At 43.1% G+C, this 13716-nt stretch overlaps 1 protein-coding gene and 1 non-coding gene across 13 annotated transcripts in view; both read right to left on the bottom strand.

Annotated features, from left to right (window-relative positions):
- Nucleotides 1-680, bottom strand: part of WDR89 (WD repeat domain 89) — an 89616-nt gene extending 88936 nt beyond the window's left edge. For 6 of the 12 annotated variants that reach the window (XR_007727437.1, XM_050797899.1, XM_050797889.1 and 3 more), the window contains exon 1: nt 98-671. The gene's annotated coding sequence lies outside the window, so the exon portion shown is untranslated. Of the gene's footprint in view, nt 1-97 lie in introns of all 12 variants that reach the window. The other 6 variants (XM_050797890.1, XM_050797888.1, XM_050797896.1 and 3 more) reach the window with 6 other exon arrangements.
- Nucleotides 681-10051: 9371 nt separating this feature from the next.
- On the bottom strand, nt 10052-10265 carry LOC126960465 (small nucleolar RNA U3). Its single transcript, XR_007728008.1, has one exon. It is a non-coding gene; the product is annotated as a small nucleolar RNA U3 (small nucleolar RNA).
- Between the last annotated feature and the right edge of the window lie 3451 nt (nt 10266-13716).

Here is a 13716-nt window from a genome sequence, read left to right as displayed (position 1 = left end):
GCTGCATTTTGGCAGAGACAAGCTAAAGAAAACACAAGAATGAGTAACGTCTAACACTGCTTCTTCCCGTGAAAATGAGAACACTCACAGTACCTACCTCTTTAGATAGCCATGTGGTTTAAACGATATAATAAACCAGTTGCTGGTATCCTACCAAATCCCATACTACGGGACGTCTCTTCCCAAGAGAAAATCTGCTTTCTGGCCTACGAAAGGATTATACTAAACTCAGAAGGTGGTGGAGAGAGTATTCGCGGAGAGTGAAGAGCAGGAGGAAACACGTCTTTCCCTGAAAATGAACAAGGGCGTTTGGCTTTTACTGAAAAATGCCCCAGAGGAAGTGCTGGGAACCGCAACGGCAACAGCAGCCTCACCCGCAGAAGGTTCTTTGGCCAGGGCCAGCAGGTTTGACCCGGTGACTCCCACTGCGAGGCGAGACCTCCAACACGTGCACACTCCGACCAGACCTCCCACGTCCCTCCTAGCTCCTGCGATAGATGTCCAGCGACTTTAGCTTTCTAGACTCAACCACGGCGTCGCCGCTCGTCGAGAGGGCTGCCCATCCCGGGGACCCAGCCCAGCCTGGCCCAGCAAAATGTACCTCAGGTGCCAGCCCTCAACCTGTACCGGAGAAAACGCAGGCTGCGCGGCGGCTTAGAGCGGTCCACTGGAACCCAGCCTCGACCTCTCTGATTGGGTAATGCGCACAAGAAAATCAAGAGGATTGGTCGGCTGCAGAGAGGCGGGCCGTAACGCGACGCGAAAGCTGTGGGGCATAGAGGCCCGGGGAATTCTTGCTAGCTTCCGATTGGATGAGAGCAGAACAGCTGCCCCTTCGTAGACCCAGCGTACGTATAACTCTCACACCACCACGCCATACATTTCGTTAGCGGAAGTGTAATGGCCCCATTGGTGGGATGCGTGGCCAATAAAGGGCAAGAATAAGGCGGTTTCCGCCTTTCCCCTGGTCGACTACATTTATCCGCTGGTACTGATGTACGTCAGTTTTAGCATTTAGACGTTCGAGTTTCCACCGAGCTAGAGTTGGGTAGAGAGTTATTAAGGTCACTAGGAGACTAATGCGGGGAGAAATAATTTAGTAGTTAGACTTAGGCCCTGAAACTGCCACTCATGTTCAGAAAGTCTACGTAATGTTAGACTACCTTAGTGTTCGCACGCCAAGAAACCAGCCCTTCTGGCCGGGCTGAATGTGGTTTAGGAATTTTCTGGCTCTCATTGGGTGAAAAAGCTATCAGTTTGAAGGTAGCTCCGCCTCGACTCTAGGGAACTCTGGGATTTGTAGTCCGGAACTTTCGCGTCCTGTCGCTTTAAATGTGGTTGTTACTAGAGTTCTTCCATATTGTTAATAACACCCGTTGACATTTATTGTGGTTTTGTTGTGTTCCATTGGACTTTTTATCCTTTGGTTTATCAGCAGCATTAAAGACAACATTTAAGAAGTGTGTAAACACTGCATGTATGTTCGTAAACAATAAATGTTAGTGTTTCCAACAATTTACTGCTATGCCTGGCTCTATGCTGTATGTTCCTGATTACTAAGTAGATACTAAAATTATTTATTTCTAAAACTTTTGCTGTGTCAGATTTTCATATTAGTGTCCATTTACGATTATTTGAACCCTACATTTAGGGATTATGTGTACTGCGATGGCATGGGTAGCAGCTGCTTACACGAGTCAAGTGTTGATATGACATGAAGCAGAACTGGCTGCTGTCTTCACAGGAAAATAGGGCTATGCTTAAAATGACCACCATCAGGAGGAATACACATTGTATGTTATTAAAGATTGTATTATAATGTCTATTTTCAGCCTTTATTAAAACAGTTTAGGGCAGGCTTTTCCTGACTCTATAGAATCCTGAACTCTTCTGTGAGCTAATTTAGCAGTATTTCATGTTTGTGTCTAGCAAAAGTAAAACCATTAATAAATACAAAAAACTTCCTGAGTAGACTTTTCGCTTTCGAAAAGTTTTAGTATTTTTTTCCTACTTTACATGTAATACAAACTTAAAGTAGAGACGGGGTTTCACCGTGTTAGCCAGGATGGTCTCGAACTCCTGAGCTTGTGATTCACCTGCCTCGGCCTCCCAAAGTGTTGGGATTACAGGCGTGAGCCACTGCGCCCGGCCGTATTTTTTGTGTAGACAGAGATTTGCTATGTTGCCCAGGCTGGTCTCGAACTCCTGAGTTCAAACGAGGCTCCTGCCTCGGCTTCCCAAAGTGCTGGGATTACAAGCTCATGCTCCTTTTTATTCCCAATAAATGAAGAGCAAAATTGGGTGTAAATCATCGATATATTTAATATGCATATTAAATATATATTAAAATATATAACATTAAATATATTAAATGTATTATATATTAAATTTATAATATAAATCATATTTATAATGTATATTATAATATAAATTATATAAATATACAATATAATAAATTATAATTTATAACAAGTTTATAATATAATATTTAATAATTAATGAAAAAATAATATAAAAATATGCAATGTATATATTAATATATATAATGTGTTATAATGTATAATAGATGATGTGTTATATAACATAATGTATAATATATAATGTATATTATATAATATATATGTTATATAATATATAACATATACAATGTATTATATGATACATAATGTATATAATATATGCAGTATATGTTATATGTATATATGATATATAATATATAATACATTATATATTGTATAATAAATATAATATAAAATATAAAATAAAACAAATATGTTATATTAAATTTATAATATAAATTTATAACAAATTTATAATATATTTATACATATTAAATATATTTAATATATATTTTAATATTCTATATGATGTAGTAGGTGAAATGTATGGATGTGGTGAAGATGACTCTGTGGCAAAAATGCAGAATTATCATTTTTAATACTTTTCATTGGCTAGCATTTTAATGGTGTTTTCCTTTTGCCTCTTATTTTAAATCAGTAGTTCATTTAACATGTTAATTAAATGTCATATAACTAAGAATAAACACCATTAAAAACTGAATCAAGGCTACCGTGGTTAGCACTGTTCAGCTGAATGATAGATCAGCTGAGTGACTAAACTGTGGCCACATTTGGCTGATTTATATTCTAACTGTTCTCTCGGCACTTTTGGAAGCTTCTGAAATGTTTCATTTCTTTATTTATTTTTGAGACGGAGTCTCCCTCTGTCACCCAGGCTGGAGTACAGTGGCACAATCTCGGCTCATTGCAACCTCCACCCCTCCAGTTCAAGCAATTCTCATGCTTCAGCCTCCCAAACAGCAGGGATTACAGGTGCGTGCCACCACGCCCAGCTAATTTTTTCTATTTTCGGTAGAGACTGGATTTTGCTATGTTGGCCAGGCTGCTCTTGAGCTCCTGGCCTCAAGAGATCCACCTGCCTTGGCCTTCCAAAGTGCTGGGATTACAGGTGTGAACCACTGAGCCGGCCAAAATATTCTATTTTAAAGAAAAAAAATTATGTTGCGAATTTAAAAAACATATTTAAACGGGCACCATTACTACCTTTAACAGTGTGAATCTGTGAATCATCTTTGTACTCTGTGGGGAAATAGTTTAAGAAGTGAATTCAGGCTGGGTATGGTAGTGCACACCTGTAATCCCAGCAGTTTGGGAGGCTGAGATGGGAGGACTGCTTCAGCCCAGGAGGCAGAGGTTACAATGAATCATCATCTTGCCCCTGCACTCCAGCCTGAATGACAGAGTGAGACCCTGTCTAAAACAAAACAAAACAAAACAAAAGAACCAAGTAAACTCAAAGTGAGATGAATGAAATGGCTCTTGAGATGCAGGAAGAGAATATTACAACCCTTATTTCTATGTCCTTTTTATTCTCAACATTTTTCTTTAGATTTCTGTATTTTAAAATTTTTTGCATATAACAATATGTTTTTTTAAAAATCTTTTTTTTTTTTTTTTGAGACAGAGTTTTGCTCTTGTTGCCCAGGCTGGAGTGCAGTGGTGCGATCTCGGCTCACTGCAACCTCTGCCTCCCGGATTCAAGCGATTCTCCTGCCTCAGCCTCCCCAGTAGCTGGGACAGGCATGCGCCACCACGCCTGGCTAATTGTATTTTGAGTAGAGAGAGAGTTTCTCCATGTTGGTCAGGCTGGTCTCGAAGTCCGGATCTCAGGTGAGCCACCATGCCTAGTCCTTTTTTTTTTTTTTTTTAAATAGGGACGGGGTCTCACTATGTTGGCCAGGCTGGTCTCAAACTCCTGGCCTCAAGTGGATCCTTCCACCTCGGCCTCCCAAAGTGCCGGGATTACAGGCATGAGCCACCAAGCCTGGCCATTCTTTCAATGTATATGTAAAAATATATATGTATTGAGTAAATGGTAAAATTTTTTTGAGAAGTATGTGATCAAAACTGTATTTGGAGGTCAGTGATTTAGGACATGACAACTGCAGTTTAAAGATCTTGTGGGGGGAGAAGTCAAAGAAAAAAACACAAATGTTTTAATTAGTATCTGATATGAAAGAACGGTATTGGCCAGTTAGCTCAGGTGGTTAAAACTGTGGAAGGAAAATAATCTCAGGACCCCAAAATCACTAAGCCAAAAGGAAAAGTCAAGCTGGGAACTGTGTGGGGCAAACCTGCCTCCCATTCTATTCCTCAATGAGATAGCTCCAAGAATAAAACAACTGCTTACCTCCTTCATCACAATTTGCCACAAGGAAATTCCTTGTGGACTTCCTCCCTACTTCAACTTATTCCGCCTTTCCAGACTGAACCAATGTACATTACTTGTATTAATTGGTGTCTCGTCTCCCTAAAATGTATAAAACCAAGCTGTGCCCCGAACACCTTGGGCACATGTCCTCAGGACCTCCTGAGGCTATCATGGGCACATTCTTAACCTTCACAAAATAAACTTCCTAAATTGATGGGGCTTGTCTCAGTTACTGCTTGGTTTGCAGAATGTATTGCTGATATGAAGGAAAACTTGAGTTCTTATAACTAAAGTAGAAAAAAACAGAGGCTGAATGCTATTCTTTAATTTGTCGCTTAAGAGCTATTTAGAAAAAAAAAAAAACAAAACTTTTTATCTGAAAAATGCAAGCCCTGGCCGGGCGCGGTGGCTCACACCTATAATCCCAGCACTTTGGGAGGCCGAGGTGGGTGGATCACAAGGTCAGCAGTTCAAGACCAGCCTGACCAACATGGTGAAAGCCCGTCTGTACTAAAAATACAAAAATTAGCCAGGTGTGGTGGTGTGTGCCTGTATTCTCAGCTACTTGGGAGGCTGAGGCAGGAGAATTGCTTGAACCCGGGAGGCAGAGATTGCAGTGAGCCAAGACTATGCCATTGTATTCCAGCCTGGGCGACAGAGCAAGACTCTGTCTCAAAAGAAAAAAAAAGAATGCAAGACCCTTTAAATTTTCAGGCCCAGGGAGGCATTTGAAATGTAACAGCATTCTTGTCTCACTCTCTGTTGAACTAAATAATTACTCTTGAAGCCATTTGTTATATAGTCTCCAGACTGACGCCAAGTAGCCATAGAATGCCATGCATCCTGTAGTTCAACAGTGTATCACTAGCCAATGTTATTTCTGTAAACCAATGAGAATACCTAATGAACAAGTTTTGTAATTGTCCCTTCTCCTGATTCATCCTATTTTCTTCAAAAACTTGAGCCTCTGTTTTGTTCTCTGGAGCACTCAAGGCAACTTGGAAGTGTTCTAAAATGCAGTCCTCAAACTTAAGCCCCTCAAAAGTTACTTTTGCCTCAACTTCTTCCTTTTAGGTTGATACTATCATGAAAAAAAAAAAGTAAGGAAATGGTTTTAAATTGCAGTGTTAAGGGTTTAAGTCATTAAGAAACTATTTACCATTAAAAATTATATATACCCACACATACACTCACATATATTGTTAAAATACGCCATAGAGTCCAAATTATACACAATACTTAAATAAATAACTAAATAATTTTAAAATGAGCTGGGTGCAGTGGTGCACCCCTGTAATCCTAGCTACTTGGGAAGCTGAAGCAAGAGGATCGCTTGAGCCCAGAAGTTCAAGACCAGCCTGAGCAACAAAGCAAGACCCCGTCTCAAAAAAAAACCAAAAGCGAATTGTATGTCATATACTTGCAAGTTCTCATGCTCAATCACTGTATCAGGGCTCCATCAGGAAAATAAAATCAATAGGAGACATATATTGAGGGTTTTTTGTCAAGGAGTTGACATACAGTTGTGGCAGCTCCCTAGGTAAGTCTAAAATCGGTAGAGCAGGCCATCAGGAAAGGCAGGCTGGAACTCAGGCATGAGCTGAAGCTGCAGTCTAAAGCAGAATTTTGGCTGGACACAGTTGCTCATGCCTGTAATCCCAGCACTTTGGGAGGCTGAGGCAGGAGGATTACTTCAGCCCAGGAGTTAAAGACTGCAGTGAGTTATGATCACAGCACTCCATCCTGGGCAACAGCGAGACTCCATCTCAAAAAAAAAAAAGAGAAGGAAAAGCAACTCAGAGCAGCCTAAGCTATGTGAAGTATGCAAAACTTGTTAGGCTTACAGAGACATGACTGAGACCTCAATCATCCCCCAACCCCGCCAACCCACACTAACTGCCCAGTGGATTCACCTTCCCCGCTACCTAGACAGAGCTGATTATCAACACAGGGGAATTGTGTGGAGAAAGTAATTCACGTAGAACCGGCTGTGCAGGAGACGAGTATTATTACTCAAATCACTATCCTTGAGCATTTGGCGATCAGAGTTTTTAAAGACAATTCGACAGGTGGGGCTTGGGAAGTGGGAAGTACTGATTGGTCAGGTTGGAGATGGAATCATAGGGGGTCGAAGGGAGTTTTTCTTGCTGTCTTCTCTTCCTGGGTGGGATGGCAGAACTGCTTGAGCCAGATTACTGGTCTGGGTCTGGGTGGTGTCAGCTGATCCATGGAGTGCAGCGTCTGCAAAGTATCTCAAGCAGTGATCTTAGGTTTTACAAAAGTGACGTTATCCCCAGGAGCAATTTGAGGAGGTTCAGAGGAGCCCAAGGTTGCTTGACCTGTAAACTGTGATTTCTAATTTTTTTTTGAGATGGAGTTTCGCTCTTGTTGCCCAGGCTAGAGTGCAGTGGCACGATCTCAGCTCTCCGCAACCTCTGCCTCCTGGGTTCAAGCGATTCTCCTGCCTCAGCCTCCTGAGTAGCTGGGATTACAGGTGCCCACCACCAAGCCCAGCTAATTTTGTATTTTTAGTAGAGACGGGGTTTGTCCATGCTAGTCAGGCTGGTCTGAACTCCTGACCTCAGGTGACCCGCCCGTCTCGGCCTCCCAAAGTGCTGGGATTACAGCTGTGAGCCACCCTGCCCGGCCCTGTAATTTCTAATCTCATAGCTAATTTGTTACTCCTGCAAAGGCAGACTGGTCCCCAGGCAAGAAGGGGTCTTTATAGGAAAGGGCTATCAGTTTATTTTATTTGATTTTTTGAGACAGAGTCTTGCTCTGTCACTCAGGCTGGAGTGCAGTGGTACAATCTCAGCTCACTGCAACATCCACCTCCCAGGTTCAGGCGATTCTCCTGCCTCAGCCTCCCGAGCAGCTGGCATTACAGGTGCCTGCCACCACGCCCAGCTAATTTTTATATTCTTAGTAGAGACAGGGTTTCACCATGTTGGCCAGGCTAGTCTTGAACTCCTGACCTCAAGTAATCTGCCCGCCTCATCCTCCCAAAGTGCTGGGATTACAGGCGTGAGCCACCGCACCTGGCCATGTCATCAATTTTGTTTCATAGTCAAACTATGAACTGAATTCCTTCCCAAAGTTAGCTTGGCCTACGTGCAGGAATGAACAAGGACAGCTTAAAGGTTAGAAGCAAGATGGAATCGGTTAGGTCTGATTTCTTTCACTATCATAATTTCCTCAGGTATAATTTCATCAGTTGTAATTTTGCAAAGATTGTTTCAACACCCAGGGGTAACTGTTTAAAGACATTTTATTCTGTCCAGGTGTGGTGGCTCACACCTATGATCCCAGCACTTTGGGAGGCGAGGTACGTGGATCACTTGAGGCCAGGAGTTCTGAGACCAGCCTGACCAACATGGTAAAACCCTGTCTCTACTAAAAATACAAACATTAGCCGGGCATGGTGGCGCACGCCTGTAATCCCAGCTACGCGGGCAGCTGAGACAGGAGAATCCACTTGAACCACGGAGGTGGAGGTTGCAGTGAGTCAAGATTGCACCACTGCACTCCAGCCTGGGCAACAGAGCGAGGCTCTGTCATAGTGATCTATATATACACGTGTGTGTATATATATATATATCATGTATATATATGTATATATATTGTATATATATGATAAACACATTTTATTCTTTTTTTCCCTGTAGTTGCCAGACTAGCTGACAAATTACCTAAAATGTTAAAGTTGCGGAGTAGGACCCTCACCCATTATCTTCATGTTCCTGGAATTTGTGATACAAAGAACAGTGTATCGCCAATCAATAGCTTATGTTATTTTAATGAACCAATATAGGAACTGCCCCACTTTTTAAAACCCACCTGAATATATGATGCTAATCAGAGCATATATTCAAGGCAACTTTAATCTGTGTCTCCCAGGTTGCAGTCCTCAAATTTGACCTAAATAAACTCTACTTATATTAATTTTTACCTCAATTCCTTTAGTTTGACAGTCTTATATTTGTGGGAGTGGGTCAGTATAGCATACAAGATGTACAAGCTAATCCTATTTTCCCCTCTTTTTATTTTTTTTTTGTTTGTTTGTTGTTGTGGCAGGGTCTTGCTCCATAGCTCAGGCTGGAATGCAGTGGTGCAATCTTGGCTCACTAAACCCCCTCTGATAAAATACATTTAACAGGAATAGCCCTAACCTCACACTCCATTCCAGCCTGGCTCTCTCCCTCTCAAACTCCATTCCAGCCTGGCTCTCTAACTTTCTGCCTCATTCCGCTGGCTAGTCCTTAAGACCCTGACCTAATAATACTCTCTTTTTGAAGTCTCTGGCTCCAATCCTAAGCACCATATTCCTTTGCCCAAATCTGGAATCCCAGGGCCTCTTGAAGGTTTCCCAGTACATGTAAGGCCCACTCCTAGGCATGCATGCATGCCTCTACTATGTAAGGAGTACTTCTGGAAGCCACCAGCTCTAGAGTTTCTGAAAACGTCAACAAGACTGCCTTTGAAACCAGAGGGTGGGTGGTGGTGAGAACATCCTGTGAAGGGTGCCAGCTGGTTTATACCAGTCAGTGTGCCAAACTGCTCCTCTAAAGATAAGAGGTGGTGCTGTTTTCATTCCTCCAGTTTTAAGATGCACTTTACTATTATTACCCTCTTTAGTTTAGAAAGATAAAAGTTGACGAAGAGGCAGGGCTAGCACTGAAACCGATAATTATGTTAATCAAAAATCCCACCCACCTCTAGAAAACCTTTTCACAGAGCTGCTGAAAGTGGTAAATTGATTGGTTTAAGCTGTATGTTCTCTTCATGCCACTTTCCTTTTTTCTTTTTTTTTTTCTCTTCCCGCCACTTTCAAGCTAAAAGAGTGAACAGATAGTAAAATAGCTACACTAAATGGAGTTAAGAGGAGAAAAAAAGGACAGACTATTTGACAAACCAGTGTCTGGGTCTTCTAGTTAAGAATTAGAGGCCAGGTGCAGCGGCTCACGCCTGTAATTCCAGCACTTTAGGAGGCTGAGGCAGGTGGATCACCTGAGGTCAGGAGTCCAAGGCCAGCCTGACCAACATGGTGAAACCCCGTCTGTACTAAAAATACAAAAATTAGCCGGGCGTGGTGGTGGGCGCCTGTAATCCCAGCTACTTGGGAGGCTGAGGCAGGAGAATCTCTTGAACCCTGAAGGCAGAGGTTGCAGTGAGCCAAGATTGTGTCATTGCACTCCAGCCTGGCAACAAGAGACAGATTCTGTCTCAAAAACAAAACAAAACAAAACAAAACAAGACAAATAAACAAAACATAAGAATTAGGACCATACTTTTATTTTATTTTATTACTTTTTAGACAGGAATCACTCAGACTGCATTCTTTCTCTCTTACTCTCCTGCAGGAAGAGAATGATCATGAATGGCAAATGGCAGGTGCAGTGAAGCAAGAAAAGCTGGCTTCAGGGTCAGAAGAGAATGCTGTGCCTCTTCCTCATGGTTTCCGGTGCCCTGCATGTTCAGAGAAACTTCTCTAGTAATGAATGAACTGTAGAAATGATCCTTGAAAATATGGTCTTGATACTTTATTTTTGTGGCGATTTTTTTTTTTTTTTTTTTTTTTTTTTTGAGATGGAATTTTGCTCTTGTTGCCCAGACTGGAGTGCAATGGCGCGATCTCCACTCACCGTAACCTCCGCCTCCCGGGTTCAAGCAATTCTTCTGCCTCAGCCTCCCAAGTAGCTGGGATTACAGGCATGTGCCACCCTACCCGGCTAATTTTGTATTTTTAGTAGAGACAGGGTTTCTCCATTTTGGTCAGGCTGGTCTTGAACTCCCTACCTCAGGTGATCTGCCCACCTTGGCCTCCCAAAGTTCTGGGATTACAGGGGTGAGCCACCGCACCCGGCCAGGACCAAAAGGAGCAGCTTGGGATCCTTATACTGTGAAAACATGTTCACATCTTTCTTAATTAAGATTTTATGCTGGGCGAGGTGGCTCATGCCTTTAATCCCAACACTTTGAGAGGCCAAGGTGGGCAGATCACTTGAGGTTAGGAGTTCAAGATCAGCCTGGCCAACATGGTGAAACTCCGTCACTACTAAAAATACAACAATTCACTGGGCATGGTGGTACATGCCTGTAGTCCCAGCCACTCAGGAGGCTGAGGCACGAAAATCCCTTGAACCCAGGAGGCAGAGATTGCAGTGAGCCGAAATTGTGCCACTGCACCCCCGCCCAGGCGACAGAGCAAGACTCCGTCTCAGACAAAAAAAAAAGATTTTAAAATACCTATTTGCCAGTTCATATGTAGTTGATATGGAGCATGTGCTACAAGATTGGTTCTAAATATACATAAACTAAGAGCTGAGAAAGTTATTGCTAAGCTAAATTCAACCAGTTATACTTTCTTTTTTTCTGCTCTCTCCTTGCACCTATATTTTTTTTTTTTTTTTTTTTTTTTTTTTTTTTTTTTTTTTTTTGAGACGGAGTCTCGCTCTGTCGCCCAGGCTGGAGTGCAGTGGCCAGATCTCCGCTCACTGCAAGCTCCGCCTCCCGGGTTTACGCCATTCTCCCGCCTCAGCCTCCCGAGTAGCTGGGACTACAGGCGCCCGCCACCTCGCCCGGCTAGTTTTTTGTACTTCTTTTTAGTAGAGACGGGGTTTCACCGTGTTAGCCAGGATGGTCTCGATCTCCTGACCTCGTGATCCGCCCGTCTCGGCCTCCCAAAGTGCTGGGATTACAGGCGTGAGCCACCGCGCCCGGCGCACCTATATTATTCTAATCCTATTTGTAAGGCTGCTTACTTTTACAATCTTTTTTAGTATAGAAAAGGTAGAAAAAAGGTAGAAAAAAATGATATCATGAACACTTTTCTTTAATTAAAAAAATTTTTTTTAAATAGAGACGAGGTCTCACTATGTTGCTCAGGTTGGTCTCAAACTCCTGAGCTCAAGCGATCCTCCCTCTTTGGCCTCCCAAAGTGGTGGGATTACAGATATGAGCCATCATAGCAGGCCCAAAGCAGATGTTTCAATAAGCACTATTACTCAAAGCCAGATATGTGATTTTGAACAAGTTACTTTATTTTCCTCAAAACTCCAAATTACTCAAATGATAATTCCTGTTCAGGGATTTTATGAAGATTAAGTAACAATAAAATTAAGCACAAAATAAACAAAAAAAAATAGCACAGTGTAGGCATTCAGGAATTATTAGTTGAAGTTCCAACCCTTCCTCTATGTATACCCCTTACTTTGTGCAATTACAGGAAGGATGACAAAAAAGGATATGGTGGGGTTTTTTTTGTTTTTTTTTTTTGAGACGGAGTTTCACTCTTGTTGCCCAGGCTGGAGTGCAATGGTGAGATCTCGGCTCACTGCAACCTCCGCCTCCCAGGTTCAAGTGATTCTCCTACCTCAGCCTCCCAAGTAGCTGGGATTACAGGTGCATGCCACCATGCCCAGCTAATTTTTGTATTTTTAGTAGAGACGGGGTTTCTTTTTTTTTTTTTTTTTTGAGACGGAGTCTGGCTCTGTTGCCCAGGCTGGAGTGCAGTGGCCGGATCTCAGCTCACTGCAAGCCCCGCCTCCCGGGTTCACGCCATTCTCCTGCCTCAGCCTCCCAAGTAGCTGGGAGTACAGGCACCCGCCACCTCGCCTGGCTAATTTTTTTTGTATTTTAGTAGAGACGGGGTTTCACCGTGTTAGCCAGGATGGTCTCGATCTCCTGAACTCGTGATCCGCCCGTCTCGGCCTCCCAAAGTGCTGGGATTACAGGCTTGAGCCACCGCGCCCGGCAAGACGGGGTTTCATCATATTGGTCAGACTGGTCTCGAACTCCTGACCTCAGGTGATCCACCTGCCTCAGCCTCCCAAAGTGCTGGGATTACAGGAATGAGCCACCACATCTGACCTTTGTTGTTTTTTTGAGATGGAGTCTCCCTTTGTTGCCCAGGCTGGAGTGCAGTGGCACAATCTTAGCTCACTGCAACCTCCGCCTCCCAGGTTCAAGTGATTCTCCTACCTCAGCCTCCTGAGTAGCTGGCATTACAGGTGCCTGCCACCTTGCCCAGCTAATTTTTGTATTTTTAATAGAGGCGGGGTTTCACCGTGTTGGCCAGGCTGGTCTCGTACTCCTGACCTCAAGTGATCCACCCACCTCAGCCTCCCAAAGTGCTGGGATTACAGGCATGAGCCACTGCGCCCAGCCCAAAAAAGTATATGTTTGCTGAGGCCTTTAATTATTGAAAATGATCCTTGGAAAAAAGAAAAATTAATGACAGGACTAGGAATGTACACCAGCCAGGAAGTAGAATTAAGAAAGTTTAAATGCAATGGATGAAAACTATAGGCAGGCCGGGCACAGTGGCTCATGCCTGTAATCATAACACTTAGGGTGGCCAAGGCCAATGGATCACTTGAGCTCAGGAGTTTGAGACCAGCCCAGGCAACATAGTGAAACCCCATCTCTGAAGAAAAATACAAAAATTAACAGGGCATTTTGGCTCATGCCTATATTCCTAGCTACTTGGGGGATGAGGCAGGAGGATTGCTTGAGCCCAGGAGGCAGAGGTTTTAGTGAGCCCAGATCGCTCCACTGCACTGCAGCCTGGGTGACAGAGTCAGATCCTGTCTCAAAACAAAAAAGAAGAAAATTATAGGCAAAGAAATGTAGATTTCTTTTATTTAATACTTAAAAGAGAGTTATTGTGAAGTTGATATGAATTTATGTGAAATAAGACTACCAATGCCAGGCGCGGTGGCTCACACCTGTATTCCCAGCACTTTGGGAGGCTGAGGCGGGAGGATCACCTCCGGTCAGGAGTTTGAGACCAGCCTGGCCAACATGGCGAAACCTCATCTCTACTAAAAATACAAAAATAAGCTGGGTGTGGTGGTGCACCTGTAATGCCAACTACTCAAGAGGCTGAGGCAGAAGAATTGCTTGAAACTGGGTGGTAGAGGTTGCAGAAGATTGTGCCACTACACTCCATCCTGGGTGACAGAGCAAAACTCCATCTCAAAAAAA

The sequence above is a fragment of the Macaca thibetana genome, chromosome 7 (genome assembly GCF_024542745.1).
Source record: "Macaca thibetana thibetana isolate TM-01 chromosome 7, ASM2454274v1, whole genome shotgun sequence".
NCBI lineage: Eukaryota > Metazoa > Chordata > Mammalia > Primates > Cercopithecidae > Macaca > Macaca thibetana.
Note: the sequence above shows the minus strand (reverse complement) of the source record. Positions and strands in the feature narration are given on the sequence as shown.